At 38.5% G+C, this 17,736-nt stretch overlaps 1 protein-coding gene across 16 annotated transcripts in view; it reads right to left on the bottom strand.

Annotated features, from left to right (window-relative positions):
• The window catches only part of LMO7 (LIM domain 7), a 129,920-nt gene that overhangs the window by 73,493 nt on the left and 38,691 nt on the right, over positions 1-17,736 (bottom strand). The window lies entirely within an intron of this gene.

Here is a 17,736-nt window from a genome sequence, read left to right as displayed (position 1 = left end):
CCCCCCAACCTTTTTTCTTTATTTATTTTTATGATATATCCTCACCGGATATAACAATATCTCATTTAAAATAGAAAAAAAAAAATCCACAAAGAAAGTAACAGCTGCTTCAAATACAGACCAAAAAAAAAAAAAAAGTGTATGTTTTTACTTTAAGTAAAACAAACCCAAGAACCCCTGCAACCTTCTGTTTTGAAGCTCCCTAGGATTCTAGTATTTCTTATCTGTCTGCAAACAGTTTCATTCAAGGAAAATATTTGAACAAGGTATTCCCCATGCAGGCTGCAGGCTCAGTGTTACCACATCTGAATGATCCCAGCTGACTCCCAACCCACCAGTGCTGTGCCCCAAGGTCTGACGTATGATGTGCTCCAGTGGGGGCTGTTCTGCTGGGGATGGAGGGGGAGGAGAGAAGCAACTTGACAGTGACAGCAAGGGACATGACATAGTGAGCACATGAGCAGAAGCAACAGGGAACAACACAGGACAGGTAACCTCACCTCTGCACCAGCTCCTGCAGCACCCAAAAGGCCACCTACACATGTGACCAAGCTAGAGTTTTGTGCTGGGGTGTGTAGCCTAATGGGGGACACTTCCTTTTCCTTCCCATCTTCCTTGCACCTTCAAGGAAAGCTGGCTAGATGCACCATTTTTATTCAAGTGTCACCTTGGTACCAACACCTCAGAAACTTGAAAAGGCACAGTTTCCTTCACATGGGAGAGGCCACTAATTATGACTTATTATGATCTAACTACAAGGCCCAAAATAGTATGCTCTGACAGGTCTACCAGTTGCCAAACACAAAGCAGTCTCCCAGACTAACAGCTTATATCAACCAAACTGCAGAGAATGAGTGTATTGTGCAGATCAATGAGGAAGAAGAATCAGAGGTTTGGAAAAAACAAATGCTGCCTACACCCTGAGTATAATAAAAACAGAAGTACTTGCTCATCAGTGGTGGCTCAGCTGTACAACCACCAAATTGTTGGTACATGACAGAATAAAGTTTGGAGGTGTTGTAGCAATTAAACCTATCAAATATGAACTTCCTAATAAATAACTCATATATGGCACTTAGAGTGTGTGACGAAAAGGAAGGGGGAAATTTAAAAGAAAATAAATTTAAAAAAAAAAAAACACAGCCAGTTGTGGCACTCACTTATGTGCAGGCTAAAACACAGCTGAAAACCTTCCTTTCCACAAAACCAGAAGTTTGATCATGCTTACCATCTCTCAAGTGACTGTCCCAGCTGCAAATCCTCTTACGGCCAGGGCCTGGGATTCATACCCAAGCAGAAAGATCACTCAAAGGTCTGTTGCTTGAGCTTGGATATTGACCAAAAAAAGTGTACCTTCAACTAATCAGTACTTCTAGATAATGTATTTGCAGTTATTCCTGACCACCCCTAATCATCATGGTAGATCACTGAAGCTACAAGTCTCAAAATAGCTAACAGACATTTTAAAGTTTAACAGAATAATGAACCTGGAAATGAATTTTAAGTAATACCATAGAAATAAGCAGAGAAAAATGACAAGCTGTCAACAATTAGATTCATCATTGGAAATGTGAACAGGAACATTGTTCTGTGATTAATGCACTCAAATATAGCAACCGTCATGCTATTCCTTTTACCAAGTCAAGGAATATAACTTCAATAAGACTAATGGTTCTTACCTCTTCAACTTCAAAGGCTGTGGTGCAATCTTAATCTCATCATACTTGGTGCGCACACACACACACAGAGAAAAATAGTTAAAGAAATCAGACCTCAAACATCTGGAGAAACACAACATATCGGATCTATTTCTTGGTGACTACAACACACCCATACAGTGTGCTTGAGAAAAATGGTTTTCATGCCTGTAGCCCTACAACCCTTCTGCCAGCAAGATGCTCCATGGTTTTCATGCCTGTAGCCCTACAACCCTTCTCTCAGCAAGATGCTCCTCATGTCTGTACATCAGGGCAGAGCATCTAATTTTAAGAAAGATTTAATCAGCAGAATTGCAAAGAAAGAGGAGTAGGATAATAAGGAAAAGGGCAAGGAACCTATACAATAAGCAGAGAACATGTGAACTTGGTTTGGGTATGACAAAATCATAGAGCCATAGAACGGTTTGGGTTGGAAGGGAAGAAGATCACTTTGAAGATCACCTAGTTCCAACCGCCCTGCCATGGGAAGGGACACCTCCCACCAGACCAGGTTGCTCAAAGCCCTGTCCAGCCTGGTCTTGAACACCTCCAGGGATGGGGCATCCACAGCTCCTCTGACAACCTGTTCCAGTGCTTTACCACTCTCTGTGTCAAGAATTTCTTCCTAATGCCAAATCTAGATCTACCCTCTTTTAGTTTATAGCCATTCCTCCTTGTCCTATCACTACATTCCCTCACAAAGAGATCCTCCCCAGCTTTCCTATAGGCCCTCTTTATGTATTGGAAGGCTGCTATAAGGTCTATGCTAAGAACAGCATCAAATCATAGAATATCCTGAGTTGGAAGAGATCCACTGGGATCATCACATCCAACTATTGCTTGTGCAAGTCCAGGTAGGTGACACCAGTTGCTCTTTCCCTATCCACCAATACTGTAACCCCATTGTAGAAGGCCGCCAGATCTGTCAGACACGATCTACCCTGAGTGAAGCCATGTTGGCTATAACTAATTGCCCCCTTATATTCAATATACCTTTGCATAGTTTTTTTTTTTGCATAGTTTTCCAGGAGAATTTGCTCCATGGCCTCTCCAAGCACAGAAGTGAGACTGATTGGCCTGTAGGTCCCTGGGTCTACGAAGCATGAGAAACAATACTGTTGCCACCTACACACACAAGGGGAGTAACAGCAAAGGGAAGAGAAGAGCTGACCAGCCCCAAGGCATAATGTCACAAGGAAGGAGACAAAAATCAACTAGATGTTCTCAGTATAGAACTTTATCAATGCATATCCATGAGCATCTAAAGTTGGAATTAGCATCACACAATTACACTTCTTAAATCATAACAAAAATAAAGCCTGAAGTGTTAACCACAAAATTCAAGTGCAATTCATTTTGGGTATGTTATTACTTTTTCTAAGTGTTTCAGTGGGAGGGGGTGGGGAGGTCAGAAGGAGATTGGGAGGACACGTTGTGTTTTTTTTCACTAGACTATCTATGTACATGAGGAAACAGTAAAGCATTTCAGATGCTCCAAGCACAACTTCAGTTTCCCACAAGCAGTACAGGCTTACATTAAAAGCACACCACAGAACGCTGACTAGGTATAGCTATTACCGTTTAGCATTTCATTTTTGCCACAAACTTCAAAGTAAACCACACCCAAAAACCTCTGCAAAGTTGTAACACGAGAGAGACCCAGCCTGCAGTGGGAAGCAGGTCATCCACGAGCTGGCATTTAAACCCTGCAGTTCAGAGGAATGACAAACGATACCACACACTTTCAGGCATACACCTGCCTCTCTGGTGCCTACAGGGAATCAGAGACCACAGAACCTGCTCTCTGCCTGTTGCCAAGGCATCCCCCTCTAACCAACATTGAAAACAAGACAAGATGGCATTCCAGTGTAAGGAACAGCCTTTGTCTTCACCATGCCTCACTTTCACATAGATAAAATGCTGTTAAGATTGTGGTCTGTGCCCTCCCTCTGATATCCTAGCAAAGCAGGGCTGCCTTCATCACTCCTGCACACTCACTGACAGGAGGAGAGGAAAGAGCTAGAGCTTCTCCACTAGTGCTACTTCCCTGCTGTTTGTTGCTGGGCCTCAGCCCTACTTCTGCTTCTACGCAAAGGGCAGAGGGGCTGTGCCAGAGCCCTCTAGCTCCAGCAGATGAACAGGGCTGGAAAGGCAGGGCTTCCAGACCAGTGGTGGCATCCTGGGCTGCTCATTCCCATCCCTACCCTCCAGAATGCAAAGAACCAGTCACTGTGTAAGAAAACATGAGAATGTGGACAAATTCCTTTAAAAGTAATATTAATTCTAAAAGGGGATCACAAATGACAGTGGTGCTGTGTTTGGCACTTGTGGTCAGCTCCAGACACCAACATGGTAAAAGTTTGAGATGGTGATGCAACACTATGAAGACAGACATACAGCACTGGTGGTAGTGGGAAAGCACACAGGCTCCTAAAGATTTTTTTTTTATTTTTTTTTTATTAAAAAAAAAAAAAAAAAAAAGAAAGAAAAGGTTTACTTTGAAAAAATAGTACAAGCAACAGGGAATTGAAAATAAAGAAAAGTAAAGATGAAAAAGGATCATGGAAGGTGAAAAAGGATCTGCCTTAAGCAGAAAAAGAGAAATGAAGCATAGGGGTAAAATATGAAAAAAATAAAATGAAATAAATCATCATATAACAATGCAAGAACACAAACTGAAAGAGAATGAAGAGAGGTCTCCACATAAGGATGTGCAACCACCATCTTATTTTGGCTATACATGCAACGCAAGAGCACACTAAATTCAGCTTGCATATATGAGTTGCAATTTAATTAAAAAATAAATCCCTCGTTATCATGATTATCTGGGTGAGGCAGGAATATTAATTTAAAGAAGCGTGTAAATACATTTGCTTTCTTTAGGGTGCAGTCATGTTGTGTGGTAAGCCTGTCATCTCCTTAGTTAACTGTTTCTCTGAAGCTACACATGCACTAAAACACAGTGAGATCTTGCATGCATACAAGTTATGGCACATCTTTTGATTCTCTTGGCACCTGGAAGAAAAACACTGTAACATGGTGTTTTTCTGTTTTTCCAGGCTGGATAGGTCAATAAACAAAAGCAATCTTCCATGTTGTCTCCTACTCTTATGCAAAATGCCTACCATTTCACTTATAGCTCTTGCCATTGAAGTTTTGATTGTTGTTGGGGTTAGATTTTAGTTTTTTGTTGTTGTTGTTTGTTTGTTTTTTTTTCCTCTTTTCAGAGGGTGATGGGGAAGGAAGGGAACAGAATTTCATACCAGCACTCTATGCTCTCGGTACCATGGAACAGATTTGCACTGAAATGTTACAGCATCATCCAGACTGTGATTTGGTGCCAGAAGTTGTTTTCAATTCCCAGGCTCCCAAATAGGAGAAAAAAAGGAAAGAAAATGAAAAGAAAAAAATAAAAAATGCTACCCAATACCTACAGAGCCTAGCAACAAAAAAATGTTTGACATTTTAGGAAGAGAGAGCAATATTTTTTTTTTTTTTTTTGCTAACAACTTCTGAAGAACCATCTGAATAGTCCATGTTTAACAGATATGTTCCTTAGTATTACGTTTATGGAAGCATTTGGAGTAATCCTGAAAGCTTATGCTATTATCTCCTTCATGAGAAAAAGTTATTGACATCTGCATTCTCTCAAGAAAGGGAATTTTTTTTATGACAAAGAGGATGGGTTTCGGTTTGTTTTTAAGGTATCATACAATTTTCATGTACACAGCATCTTACTAGCCACAAGAGCTGGCTTAAATCAGTACAATACAGAATATCGAGCTATGTTTTGCAACAGCATCACAACACAGCTACATGTTGTTTATATTCAGAGGTGGGGTAAAGGAAGAAACCTGCAAAAGGATCTCGTTCAACGAGTTGGGTGACCTGCTCTTCCTTGGAGCTATGTTTCGATTATTAGCACTTGTTGTGGGTGTGGGGAGATGGTAACAGGAGTGAGGGGGGAAAACAGAGAATGGGGTTGAACCTTGTGGTCTGACCACAGGCCTAGGAGCAAGGAACTGCAATTACCACCTTGGCCCTGCACGGCAGACTGCCGAGTGCCTGCCACACGTTCGTCCCATCTACAAAATGTGACCGCCCAAGCTCTTACAGCTCTTGCTATTTCTGCAGAAGGCTGCTAACGGGTTCAGTCTTGAACTGGAAGTAGGAAGAGTGGGTGGAATAGCTGAACTACTTTTTCCCTTTTTGGTCCCAAAGTTGTGGGGTTTTTTTGGTTGTTTTTTTGTTTTGTTTTGTTTTGTTTTTTTGTTTTGTTTTGTTTTTGTTTTTTGTTGTTTTGTTTTGGTTTTGTTTTAAAAAAAAGTCCTGCAAGCCTAATTAAACTTAAAATGACTTCAGAGCTTCTGTTCTGTAAATTATCCTACCTATAGCAGCATGCATGGAGCACTACATTGGCCAAAGATCTGAAACAGTGCTAATTGCTTTACCACTCCCCTCTGTGTGCTCTCCGCTGTTTTTCCATATAATGTGGAATAATAAAGTTGTGAATATATATTGAATATATTGTGATCCTTGACAGACAAGTCTTCCCTACTGCTTAGCTCTGTGCATGATTAGAGATACAAGGCACAAACTCTCTAAAGATTTAAAGACTCATTCCCAGTCTTCCCCTCAAAACCCTTGTGCTCATGCTGCCAGAATGCTGGCATGAAATGTCTGTTCCAAGCAACAATAATTTCAAATCCTAATTAAGAAGTATAATATTCCTCTTTGCTGTTGCAGTTCACTCACCTGCAGCTGTTGCAGTAGGTCTCAGTAGAGTATAACTATTATGGAAACCACTTTCTGAAACAGCTTTAGAAAATAACCACTTTGGTTTCAGACAAAAAGGCCCACCGATCCCAAAAATCTCCCACTGTAAATGTGATGATAGCAGCTGGTTATGGACACGTATAAAATATGAGGTGCGCAATGAAAGACCTTCCCCCAGCTTCATTTCTCAGCCCCAGCACTCCCCATCACTGTGGGTAACAGCCAGCAGAAGACCTGCTCTACCCAGTCCACCTCAACGTCTGCAACCTCTTGCAGCACTGAGCTCCACAAGTTACTTCCAACAGTAGCAATGCATGTTGTTGTTGTTTAACCTTAATATCAACAACAAAAAAACACTCATTTTCTTTTTTGAGGTAGGACTTCCATGTTCATAGTGGTCTACATGCCTGACGCAGGAAGGGACCGACTGGCCTCAAGGACTTGAAGTCCCTTCTAGGCCTACCCCATCTCTATCGTGTTGCAGTGTAAACTTCACTAAGGCAATATAGCAATAGTATATACTCCAAATGAATACTTCAGTGATAAGAAGAATTGACAAGTCATAAAGGGCAGGTGTGTTTCAGGGATGTCTCTATTACCAAATAAGGTAAACTAGGGAGGCAAAGGGCAAAAGTACAGCACTTTGACACCCTGGGCAGACAGACATTTCCAGTCAGGAGAGCTCTGTGCAGTTCTCAGCTGAACCTCATTTTGGCCAATACAAAGGGAATTCACACAATCACAGAATCACAGAATTTCTAGGTTGGAAGAGACCTCAAGATCATCGAGTCCAACCTCTGACCTAACAATTCAATTTTTGGGACAATATAAAGGGAATTTAACTCGCTCAGTAACAGTCACGTTGACTATAAAGAAAATATAGGCTCAAAAAGTTGCTATGGGATAGCATCCCAAGCTATTTCCTTGTTTAGACAAGCCTTAACTTTCCCACCACTTACACACATTCCAATCAAAGTCAAATAAATAAATAAAGTGATGTACTTTTCACTCTGAACAACTTATAAAAAGCAACAGACTCTACAAGAAAAGTGTGTAAAAACACCCTAATGCCAATTTATCCCACTATACAGAGTTGGGATGACAGTAATCCTCTTAAAGGTGAAACTCCCCTGAAGCCTAATGACTAATAAAATAAGAACTCTTGTTCTCGAAACACTGAAAGTTTTGGCAGAGTTTGCTTTTCCTTTTTGCCCCTCCCCCCACATTTTTTTGTTTGTTTGTTTTTGATATACATGTTTTTCTGTTTTTGGTCATACAGGTTAACCATTTGATATAGATGAAACTCAGCCCCACTGATTGCCCAGAGGACTTGAAATAGAGCAAATTCCTCAGATCCTCGTTCACATGGTTCCTGATTTTCAACTGTGATTTAATACTTGGTTTTAAAAGAATTTGGAAGCTTCCTTTAACTTGTCCTTCTTCAGCAGCCACAGATAGACATCTTTTGTTTCCCAAGAGGAGCAGCATCCCACCACTTTTGTTTGTTTTGTTTTTTATGGAACCTGCGCGTTAGGTGTCGGCACAATGTTTACTAGCTTTTACACACATTACCAGAGGGTGATTCAGCACAGGCACATGGGTGCAGAGGTGTTCAGACAGGTGTTGAGAGATGTGGTATGAAGAATGTGTACCAAACAGAACAGTGAGTAACATAGATATACAGCTCCAGCACTGATACCACAAAAAAAAAAAAAAAAACAATTGTCACCACTGCAATTAACATCTGGTTTCTTTGGAAATTGATGTGCGGTGTTTAAAATTCAGAGCAATAAATATCTGAAAAGACAGGGAGAAAAGCACTGTAGCGTTTGCCCTATGAAGATTCAACACCGAAATACACTGTCTACTGCAAGATGTCTCAAATCCGCATTTCTTTGGCAAAGGTAGAAGAAATCAGATTACAAACGTCACTACTTTAATTTAAGGTGTGTACCTTTTCTGCATGGTTAACATTTCTTTCCAGTTTGGAAGGACTGTTTCTCTACAAACACAGAAACAGTCATCAGATATTTGAGAAAATAAAAATAGCACGCAAGTGACAGAGTATACAGAGAGCATACCACAGATTACAGCTGATTGAGTTGAGAAATGGAAATTTTTTGCAGTTTATTTGACAACCATATTTATGTATTTTGTTAGGTGCTGGCAAGTTGAGGGGAAGAAGGTCATACTTGTTTGGAGCTTTAGTTTAGAGATGAAGGAGGGACAAAAATTTTCCCTATTAGAAAATTCCTAAAGCCAGTAATATTATTTTACTGTTTTAAAATTCTTGTTACCTAATTAGCATTTTGACATCTCTTCCTAGTAACTTATTGGACACATCAGTTTGGAATATACAGTCTCATTTAAAACCTACCAAAACAGTCTCGAATTCACAGAGATAAACCAATATGCACAGCCCCTACCACTTCTTGATAAGATTTCAGGGCTAGCAGTTGAACTACCACTTCTTGGAGTGTGTGCTTTGGGGTCTTCAACTAAATAATTTCTCACTATTTATGTCTTTATGGATACATTTCACTTCACCTTCACCTTCCAATACTCTGCCAGTTTATTACAGCAGCTGGGTTTCGTTCTGCATGATAGAAGTCTTGAGCAGCTACTAAAAATGTCACAAAGAGTTTGCATCAACCTCCCCTTTCTCCACACCCTACATTTCAAAGTGTTTAGGCAGCAACAGAAAACAATTAAAGGAAATTCATAGCTAAGGCTGAAACATGCCATATGTTTTCAAGCAGAAGGGCACAAAACATCAGTAAACCACTTCAGTGATTACATACTCCCACTATCAGCCATTGAAAAACTATAGAACAATATCATCCCTAACTATTAATAACCATACTTCCTTTCTAGTATACAGCCCTCTTTTCTTAATTGTCTAACAAGGGTATTTTCATACAAACCATATTTCTCTTTCCCATAAGACAGCAGAAAGAATACAAGAAATTATTTATAGTTCTATGTACATTCCTGCATCATTCCTGACATTTCATTTACAGTTTTAAGTTCTCTATACTCACTACAAACATGTTTTGTCTTGTTGTATAGTTCAAGAAAATTGAAAAAATTAGAAGTTTCATCCCTGTCCTGACCTTCCTGATTGATTTCAAGAAAGCCATTGAAACTCCTCTGCCGATGCTCTGTGTGCTTGGGGTGTAGAATTGAAACAATGGTAAGTACCCTCTCATGAAGTATTTTAAGACTTAACATTTCAAAAGCTTTTTAAACACAAAGGTAAAAATTTCCTTAAATACTTATGCAATAGTGATGAGGTTTCTAAAAAACAGTCAATTTATAAATTGTCAGCATTTTCATTTTGTTTTCCATTATTCTCCAAATTTCAGGTAATCTGTTTAGTTACCTTTACTTCAAACTCAAAGTGTCTAATTTTTACATTGGAAATACACATGCTAATTTCCAATTGCATTTTATCATAGTGCTGAAAAAAAAAAAAAATCACTAAAATTCCTTCAGTAAAAAAAAATGCAACACGCTGATGGTTATATTTGAAATACCATCCCTCTGTCACTTCATAGCTGAAAAGATATTTTCTTAGACTAATATAAGTTCTTTAACGTCCAGGAAACTTGTTTGAGCACTTCAGCTGGACCACTGATCAAAGAAAAAAAGTCTTCCCCTCCCACGTAATTGTACTTGTCAGAACAAAACTAGATACTTAAGGTGTATCCCAGTCACCTATTTGGTAACAGTCATGTAGAAGCCCTCATCTAGTTCAAGCCTTTTAAAAGTCTGGAGATGTTTTTGCACTTATTGGAAACAATGCCGTAAACATACCATTACATTAAAACACTCTTCAATATTCAATAGAACTGTGTAATTTGTCAGAGCAGACAGGTTTCAAGCTAGGCATAACGCTGAAATATATGAAGGAGAGGAGGGAAAAAAAAAGGCATTGAGAATTTTGCCTCAAACTTTTTAAGGCATAGTGACTGCTTAGAATTAAGCTTCCTTGTCATTAACTTTTCTTTATTTAAAGTATCTGGCTTCCCACAAGGAAAAGGAAAATAACAGTTTTGAGAACTATTTTGTTACCTGCAACATAAAAGGAATGTTAAGAGATAGATTACTATTATGAAGAGGAAATGGACATAATTTCTGCTATCTGAAATGTTACTAAGCCTGCCTAAAAATTTGCAGGGTGCCTTATGAAGGAAAGCAGATGTGATGGGAGTGGATGAACAGTTCCATCAAACCAAATTCACTTTCTCCCCATTCCTCTCAACTTTTAGACACATTGAAGTATGGACAGAAGTCACAAGAAACAAGAAATTACTGTAAAACTCCATTCACATAAGCAAAGATTGCACCAATTAGATAGAAGTCTCTTAAAAATTTGTCTTTTGAATTCTCCAACAACTTGCTCTGCATATTCATCCAAAAAGTATGTAGTTAAGCCTTCTGCCTTTTGTTTTCATATTAAAATTATTATTTTTTTCTGAAAAAGGTTTGTATCATCTTGTGCCTTGCCTTACAAAAAGGCAGCATTGGACTAATCAGCTTGCAGATGAAGCACATCACATAGTACTTATGCAACTTCATTCTTTGCTAACGTGCTGCATACACACACAACTTCTACCTCTGAATTTACAGTCCAAAGAGAAAATCAAACTCACAAGACAGATCAGCCATGAGGGAGGGGCAGTGCAATGGAGGTAGGACTTGAGACAGAGCTTGTGACCGCATTAGCTACAAGACACCCTGGTATTTGTCAGAAAGGTTTCTTAAACCTTAAGGAGAAAAAGCAACATTCACATCACTCAGTATAATGTTCCCTCAGCACATCTAGCCCTCTTGTCACTGCAAAAAGAAACAGACGAGCAAGAAAAGCAAGTCAAATGCTTATTAACTCATTAGTCAGCTCCCAACCAAAATTTATGAGGCTAACTATTTCTTATGAGAGATTTTGGATACTGTTAGCTGCTGCACTACCAGCAATTATACCCAGGTTTGAGCTTTTTTTTTTTTTTTGGTAGCAAGGCCAAATAAACAACAGTAGCTGTTATGCAACTTATTCCATGTATCTGTGCATTTACCTCTCCATATTTTCCATAACAAATAGAATTAAGAAGAGGTTCCCATACATTTATTCTCATACCACACAAGCTACTATTAATATATAATATATACACTATTAATATATATATAATAAAATCCACATTATTAAACTTCTGATTTGCAAATCGGTTAAGATATTAAATAAGCTAAATATATATATATATATATTTTTAAGAAATAGCAAAATGCAAGGAGACAAAGTGCAGACCTGCGTAAAGGCTATACTAAAAAACATGAAATTGAGAAGTAGGAAAAAATGAGTACAGTCAAGATTTCCGGCATGAAGGAATTACTCAAAAATATTTGAAAAGTAGAGTTGCTTTTAAAACTCTGTAAGAACATACTAATATATTGCCATCATTTTTTAAAAATTTCTAAGTGGAAAATATAAAGTAATTTGAATTTATATAATCTAGAGAGGGAACTTCACAGCCAAATTCTATAAAAAAAAAAATGAAAACAAAGTTTCAGTGTTATGTGGATTTTATCTTCAAAAAAAAGTTTTAAGATGTGCTACAGCAAAGTGAAAATCTCGTCTGCTTGCCATTCCCATTCTCCTCCAACAAGGGAAAAAAACAAACTGCGTCAAGTAAACATTCCCACAGAAAATTTTGGCCAGCTATACCTGATGACAACTGATAAGGAAGTACCAGGGCGTCTCCAAGGTTTGCAAAGCATTAGGCACAAAGGCTTGGAAAAATTTTTTAGTTGCAGTATTTTATTTTATTTTTTTTTCATCTTCTCCACCCTTGTCTTTATCTCCCTTTTATTTTGGTATTATGTAATTTTCTTTCATATATTTCTCCCTTCTTCCCTTGATTTATTCCGTACTTTACTAGTTTAGGAGTTACATGTTGATGATCTCCATAACAAAGTGGCTCTCCCTCTCTTTTTCAGGTGGCTGTTTTGGTGCAAGTGGAATTAATTCCTTCTGATACATTAAATAAATACACTAGATAACATAGTGCTGTTATATTAGGTTGTATTAAAGGAGAGATGGAATGATGTTTGAGTGGCACTTGTCAGAAAGGCATGTTGGGCCTGGGTGAACTAGGAACTTAAGTGTTCAAAAAATACTACTTGGAAAACTAGCAAGACACTCTTCACCCTAGAGCAACCCCAGTTGCACACTAGAACAACAAAAAAATCCCACTCTACAGTTTTTCAGATGCACATGTTTAAACCTGGGACTACCTGGTTCAAACCTGCCTACTGATGAGCAGTTCTCTTACATAAAAGGGAAACAAATTTCATGAAGATGATGTTCAGTGCTCATGTCCATCCAGCTCTCACAAAGAGTTAGTGAGCAACATCTCTGCTCATTTGAAGTGAGGAATGAGCTTTAACAAAGAAAAAAAAAAGTGCTGATGGCATTTCATCTACAATTCTGGAAAAAACAGTAGTTCTCTACTCTGCCCTGTGGTTTGACCACAGCCTTCACACCTCTGATGTGATGATACTCTTCCTGACCACAGGGCAGAGCAAAGCATTGCACTTCCTTATTAATGCTAGTTATGAGGAAAGACAGATGGTCTTAAGCGCCCAGGTCAGGACACTGCAAGACAAGAATCCCATTAGCTACCTTTGGTTGTTTTTTTTTCCCCAAAGGAGATACCGACTTTTTCTTGACCACCAGGTCTCAGATGGAAGCTTATATTTATTAAAAACTGCATTGCTACAGACCATACAGCTGTTTCTCCTGAGCAATGAGCAACAAATTATTCTGACAGATATGTCAAGCTTGCCTTATGCTACACAGAACTCATTCATCTTCCCACTGTCTCATGATTTCTGACTTCCACCCCAGTTCATCAAGCTCTTTGTGTTCAAACAACTAAGTTGGAAATGTGAGGTTTCTGGGGAACAAAGGCACTGCAACTAGAGATGCATCTCAAAACACTCTACAGAACTCTGTTGGAAAATGTGTTGTTAGGCCAAAGTCCTCTCCCTGGTGTGATTATATGCAAACCATCTCACATATTGGGATTCAAGCTGAAAAGCAGGAAACACATACTTCTTGAGACTTATTTTTGTTTGTTTGTTTTTGGGGGGTTGAGGGGAGGGAAGGGAGGAGGAGGCAGGAAGGTGGGGAAGGTTTGAAAACATTCATTATATTTTTCCCTGAGAACTCCCAACAAAATCAGCTTGCAACTTTTTATTTAGCAACATCCTGAGACTGCAAGATTCACAGAATCACAGAATCACAGAATTTCTATGTTGGAAGAGACCTCAAGGTCATCGAGTCCAACCTCTGACCTAACGCTAACAGTCCCCACTAAACCATTTCCCTAAGCTCTACATCTAAACGTCTTTTTCTTTTTCCTCCTGCCTATTTCACTACTAAAGGGAGAGAATCATTACAAAATAAAAAAAAATAAATAAATAAAAAAAAAGAAAAAAGAAATACCATACAGCAAGTAAAACAATGTTCTTGTTGTTAAGAGTAAGAAGTTTTGTTTTTAAGAAAAAACTTCTCCTTGGATAAAAGGAAAGTGAAAAGGTCTTTGGGGATTACTTTTTCACCTTCATCTGAAACTCAGGACTAACACCATGCTAGGAAAACAGCAAAAGGAATAAAGCATCAAAAAACCATTTTGAAATGGTCATTCAATGCACAATATTTGAAAGAAACGAGGCAACAGAGAAGTCGGGATTGCTCTTTAGTGCAAGGCAGTTTTTCAGAAGGTGAGGTGAATGGTCTGCTATCCACATTACAAGTGCAGTTGCATCATGCTGATGGAACAAGGCATAAAATTTATAGTTCTTTGTCTAGATGCAAGTTGTGCTATTCTAAAATCAATACAAGCAGTGTCTTCTCCATAACAGGAGCAAAGTAGGGGGAGAAAGATCAACCCAGCAAGATCTTTCAATGTAAGAATTTTCTTTAAATCACATTTCCCTGATGCAAGCCTATTTGATACAAGAGTGGACCACAAAGTGGTTTTTTGTTTGTTTAAAGGCAGACTTCACTTTCATTGCCTTGCCAAATGAAACCCCATCCTCTACAGTTCTCTGACCTTTTCCTTACCCTTTCCCTGTCCCCTAGAAACACCAAAGAGCTTAAGAGCTTCATGAACTGCTACTCTGTACTGGTTTGCTGCTGTACTAGGGAAAAAAAATGTGGATTGCTCTTTGCACTGTGCATTTTATACAACCGGAAAGAAAAGCAGAAACCAGTTCTTCATTCTCCAGAAGATATTTCAAGTGCAAAGTTTTCAACAAATAACATTCTCTCAGCTTTCATTTAGTGGTGTTAGCTGCCTTCACCATCCCTTTAAAAGGTAATTAAAGCAAGCAAGCAGCCAAGCAAATTCCCTTCAGGAATCGTGCAAACACATCACCCTCTGTATGCTGTTAAAAATCAAACAAGTCACAGTCTCCTGCATCTACTGCTGGAATTAGTCCTTTGTACCTTGAAGGCTGCATGTGTCATTGTTCAGGAACCTCCTCGAGAGCTGTGCTGACATTATGTCGGTCACTCATGGTTGATTTTTGTTGGTCACTCATTGTTGATCAGCAATGACATGAGAGCCCAGGATGGCTGCAGTGGCATCTGTTACTGCCACCACAGCTCTGAAGCAGCAATAAGGTTGCACATCAACTCAGCTGGGCAAGCTGGAATTGATCTAGGACTAATCAAATGTGTATGCTGCTCTGTGAGTCATAGAGTATCCTGAGTTGGAAGGAACCCACAAGGATCTAGGATGTGCTGCTGCAGGAGAAGGTGTTTCCAGCAGTCATGTCCTGCTAATTGCCATTGGAATAAGAGGTTCACTTCAGGGCTGAGCACCTCTCATCAGCATCAAAAGATGGTCCTGTTCTGCCCTCTACCTCCTATTCCCACCACTTGCCTGCAACTTGTTCGGTCTTGGTCTCTTCCCTCAGTGTATCAGTTCAGTTTTCCAAACAAACATTAAAAAAAGACAGATAAGATGACTTATAGATATTACCTAAGCAACAGAAGACACATGCCTCTGAAATGGAGCAGCAGCACTTCAGTAATAGCTTAATGAATTTTTAAGTTTGCCTAGTACCAATTCAGCATTTTTGATAACTGAATGCTAAGTTTAATTTCAGTATTTAATCAAGGCACATATTTATCCATTCCATCATGATTACACCCCAACCACTGAGATCCAAACCCAGAATTGCTAGGCAGCTGTATACTCAAATTAGAGATGAAAGTTGAAGCCCATTTTCAGTTGTCTTAAATGAACTTGAAATTTAGGTGATTCTGTTAATATAAAGCTGCTATTATATTTTTTAAACATTAATGTATCACAAAAGCAAGTGTCAATTTAATAACGCATTTACTTAATTAAAAACAAAAACAACAAAAAACAGTTAAGTTTTCCACCTCAATACAAAAAGTGTAGTGCACAATATTCCTTAGAAACCAGACTCTTTCATTATTCATATAGGCTTTCACTTCCTATTTTACTCAAATTTGTTTTCAAAATAACCATGAAGTCAAAGCAACAATATAATGAAACCCTTCTGGAGATTCAACCAAAGATGTCTGTTGAACATTGTATTTCTGCACTACTGAGAACACTGCCAAGTATTTGAAGTGAACATAATTTTTCATAGGGAAATGGGGAAAAAATACCACACTAATATGGCAGTCAAATACATTAACTTGAAAATACATACACATCTTTTAAAGCTTTTGTTTTCTGCCAAAAAAAAAAAAAAAAAAAAGGTATTTCTCTCCCTTTTAACTAAAAACAACAGGACAGAAATGGATGCTAGATGCCCAAAGATTAATAAATTTTTAGGAAATGGACTTGAGTCCTTAATCATGAGTCCAGAGGACCATGAAGGTGGTGTAGGAAGAACAGGATCAAAAGATCAAGAGACTCAAATTCAAGTTGGGGGATCTGTTTATCTGTTAGAAATAAATCCTACCTCTTGAAGATAAAGTCCACACCTGCTTAACAAAAAGGAAAAAAAAAAAAGTCCCCCTACCAGCAGTATTAGTAAATCTCATAAAGGCTTGGTGGGGAGCAATTAACATATGACCAAAAGACACTGAATGCAGCAGAAGTGAGAGCTGTAGAAGTGGATATGAAGCCATGGCAAACACAGCCTAGAAGCAGATTTGTGGGAGAAGCAAGTAACAACAATTAAAGTATTTCTAGAGCACGGCAAGCAAGCCTACCAGCTAATTCCTAGCAAGCACTGTAGAGAATTTGTCAGTAGAAGAAGAAACGTTTATTTTAAGTATAGAAGTAGAGATGGAAAGGATCCATGTCAACTAAGTCTTGTGGTTCATCAGCCATGGTATCCTGAGCCTGTCAGGTACTAATGCTTGTGTTTCTGTAAGTGCACAAAATTATATATTTTTTAGTGAGTTTTACAGGCAATGATGACAGTGGGACTCTCCAGAGCTGGTATAATTGAACACATTCCTCTCAAGTCTGGAAAAATAAGTCTCCTCTCGTTCACCATTATTGCCACAATAATCACAATCTTCTGAAACTGAAGTATTTCTGTAAATTTTTTTCCACGGGGTTACATAAAACATCAGCTGTCTAAATTACTATCTTGAACTGGTATTTTAACACCACCACCATTAGTGGCGGTGTTAATGGTCTTGGTTTATGAAATTCATTCACCTTTCCTCTGCTTTCTTTTATTATTGAAGACTTGTAGGAACTAGAAACAACTTGAAGGAACAATAACGCACCACAACTAAGACAAACTACACACCTAATGAATACTCCAAATTCTTGTATCTGAAAACAAAATAATAATACTTGTAAAAATGAAAACATTGCATTTTATCTTTCAAGACAATACTTAGTCACCACAAATATTAAATCTATCCTATATTTATCTGGTTTGGATTAATGCCTACTTTAGAGACCCTTTAGGCAACCAAACTACTGATAGAATAGCCTCACTGTCTTCCCCAGAATGATTTTGGTTTAATTTGAATTCTTTTTTTGGATTCCTCATAGGGGAAGAATGTGCAGCACTCATTATTCACAAACCTAATACCCAAAGCTTTTCTAGGACAAAGGCAGCTAATGCTTTGTACATTCATTTGATGTGGAAATACACTTTCTGAGCTTGTGCAATGATATATGGCAAGTTAACCCAATCTTATGACTTCTAGCCAAGTTAAATACACTTTAGAACTCTTTCTTAAAGAGTTGCATAG

This window comes from Aythya ferina (assembly GCF_964211825.1).
Source record: "Aythya ferina genome assembly, chromosome: 1".
In the NCBI taxonomy this organism is placed as follows: domain Eukaryota; kingdom Metazoa; phylum Chordata; class Aves; order Anseriformes; family Anatidae; genus Aythya; species Aythya ferina.
This window is presented reverse-complemented; position numbering and strand designations above follow the sequence as displayed.